The sequence below is a fragment of the Amblyomma maculatum genome, chromosome 3 (genome assembly GCF_055883805.1).
Source record: "Amblyomma maculatum isolate TAMU_Amacu chromosome 3, ASM5588380v1, whole genome shotgun sequence".
Lineage (NCBI taxonomy): Eukaryota > Metazoa > Arthropoda > Arachnida > Ixodida > Ixodidae > Amblyomma > Amblyomma maculatum.
The window spans coordinates 35,844,181-35,847,296 of NC_139346.1; the positions used below are offsets into that span (position 1 = coordinate 35,844,181).

The window sequence follows — 3,116 nt, forward strand, 5'->3', positions numbered from 1 at the left end:
GAAACTGCGGTGAATTCGAAAGTTTCTGTGTATTCCGTAATTTTGGAATGTTCGGAAATTTTGAAAATCAGTCTTCTGGATGCGAATAAGAATCGAATATTTGTTATTAAATCCTTATTCGAAATTTTGTATATTGGTATATTCGCACACACGTAGCTATAACTGTACAAAAACAAGTTCCTTCCACCGAAACCTTTCAGCTCGTGAATAGAAAGGAATTAAACTGTGAGGCTTTAGAAAGGACATAATAATAAAGCTGGCTGAAACAGGTGGTGCTGTGATAGTATGGAAAAAGAGTGATTGCTTCGCCGGAGCATACAGGTAGCTACAAGACGAGTTTTAATTGTGACCCGACGGATCAGTTCAAAGATACAGTTAACAACAAACTGCTAGATCTTCTGAGGGATGAAAAACGTTTGAAATTTAGCGCTGTTTGGGTGATGAGCGCCTTTGTCAGAGCTGCGTCGCGGTGCGCCTGCCTAATATAACATTTGGTGCATGGGGAAGCCGGCGTTGATGAACTGAAGTGGCACGAAGGACGGCCGAACACTCTGTATCATCTGTTCTCGCTGCCTGCCCTCTCCCGCCTCTCATGCACCATGGTATCAATTTCCTGCCTCGATGCGGCTGTATTTTCATCCTTTATAGTTCCGACTGAGACTTTCTCTAGCAGCAGCGGCTGAGCGCAGCGAAGGATCAAAGCAGAACCTATGCCGCGCGTTCCCGTAAAAAGAAGGGGGGGGGGGGACAGGGCCGAGATCCCGTGTGTAATTGTTCCCCCCCCCCCCCCCCATGCTCAACAAAATTTCACTAAATGTACAATTGATACTATTTGTAAGGTCGCTCAATCGTACAGCCCTGAACGTGAATGTTGAAATACTTGGCTTGTCGTTTGGAAAACTGATCAAATTTTGCATTACATTTCTGTACCGTTGTGACCACAATTAGGGCTATAAAATGTATAATAATGCTAGGTCTCCGGACCAGTTAACAATCAGCTCTCTGGATAAAATAAAAATTGAGGGGCCGACATGGTAGCCCACCATTCAGTGAAGAGACCTGTTGAGCAAGCTCTATATTCTGAAATGCCCCGGATGTTAACATGACACAATATTTTGGGCGTCAGACCACGTCACGGTGGCTCAAGGCACCCGTGTACTGAGCGATGCGGTCAAAATTAACCGAGTTCCATTTCCTACGGGTTCCTCTCAAAGCCATATCTGGATTGGGACGCCACAGGGACGCCACAGGGACACCAGGGACGCCGCTGGCCGTGAAAGCAGCCCCATCGAATTTTGTCGTAATGGGGCATAACTCACGGCATGGCTAAGCGGTTTTAGAATGCACAAAAATTTATTTACTACATATTTTTGTAAGCTAGTGCTTTCACAATCGTTTGAAGGTGGATCTCATTGAAGGTGTGTTATTCAGTTTACGAAAATCAGGCTGTACTTGTCTCCAGAACACATGCGGCTAAATTTATTAGTTTTTACATGAACATGTAGTCCAAAGATCTCATGTATAAACATGTCCCTGCCCTTATATACTACTTCAATGTACTCTGCTATATAAATGGGTTTAGAAGCAAGTGTAGAGGAAACCAGGGCTCCAGACGATGAATTCGACGATAAGTTTATGAGATGTTTGTGTATTACTTCAGAATCGAGTTCATAGGAGTGTGAAAACGTTGGCTAATGAGCAATGATTAAAAAATTGATATTGTGGTGAGCATATTAAACCAATTCGTTTCTAAATCTAGGCACACGTAATAATGTCGAAAGGATTTTTTTTTCGAACGCTCCAAGCAGTCGTGTTTTAGTCAGACGAGACGGGTATAGCCAAGGCTTCTTCCCGAATGTCCACCCAAAGCTGCATAAATGATGCTTTGTCTCATTCTGCTCGTATTTTCCGTTCAAAGCGCTGGAGCTGAGTTGGCTTGAAATGCTCCTTCCAGCCTCCTACTTTGGCTTCCCGGACGAGTCTGTACTTGGTCTTGTCGTCTTCGTATCCTCGTCCGCATGACACCTGCTGGTTGCGGCTGAACAGATCGGCCCAGCCGGTGTTGGCATTCCCTTTCAAATCAAAGACAATAAACTTCTTCATATTTTCAGGTTGGACGGCTGTAATATTCACTTTATTAATTCTTCATTTTGGTCTAGTGCCCTGCGGTAGCCTTCGCACAGGAAGTGGGCCACTTGAATAACTTCTCCGTACGCCCCTTTTCAGTTCTACATAGGATACGAAAAATACGTTGGGCTGGCTACGAAGGGCATAACCTGAGGTTACATGGTCGAAGTAACTTCCATAGCCCAGATCGCCTTCCAAAAAACTATCGAGGATGTCTTCGAACGTACCATCCTGAAAACGGTAAATGCTCGCGTTGGTAATAGTGTGGAAGATAGAAACGCACACATCCCACGGGTTCCGAGCCAGGTATGCATACTTGGCGCCTTCATTAATCGTCTCTCTGCAGAGGGGCTGGTGCGTCAAGAGGGTTTTCATTGGTAGAGTGGTGGTCCAGTGATCATCAGTGGTGTGCTCGACGATGCGCGTGTTGCTAGTGAATTCACTGTAGGTACTGATGGGCGCGCCGCCGTTCAGTATCAGTTGCGTTATGTACTGGATCCATTGTGCTTCTCGATCTTGGTGTAAGAAATTCACACGAGGCCACCATTTGACACGCGAAGCGACAGCCTCTTCCGAAACGTCTCCGGGTCAATCCAAGGACTTCGTGATACGCCGTCGATGATTTGACGATATGGTCTCCGACCTGCCATTGCTGTGTTGCTGAAGGAGTTCTGGAGCAAAAATGAATGGCGTATTGTCTTTGAAGTGCTTATTGACAAGGGCATTCAGACTGCATGCAGATAATTAACAACAGCCGGTTATAATTGTGCCGGTGAATCGCGTACCGTATATGTTCGGGCAAAGTCTTGCAAAGCGATAATTATTAGGGCTTAGTACCTTTTACTGAACAGTGCCACCTTTGAATGTGTGCTTTTTTTCGCACATTTAAATTTCTACTTTGAACAGAGTATGAAAGAGCACTGAGCAAGGATAGATGGGGAGCCTGAGTGCGCAAGGCTGAACCAACGTTTCGACAAGTGGACTTGTTT

At 45.3% G+C, this 3,116-nt stretch overlaps 1 pseudogene; it reads right to left on the reverse strand.

The window, feature by feature from the left end:
- Positions 1-1,815: 1,815 nt before the first annotated feature.
- On the reverse strand, positions 1,816-2,777 carry LOC146194513 (sulfotransferase ssu-1-like; annotated as a pseudogene).
- Between the last annotated feature and the right edge of the window lie 339 nt (positions 2,778-3,116).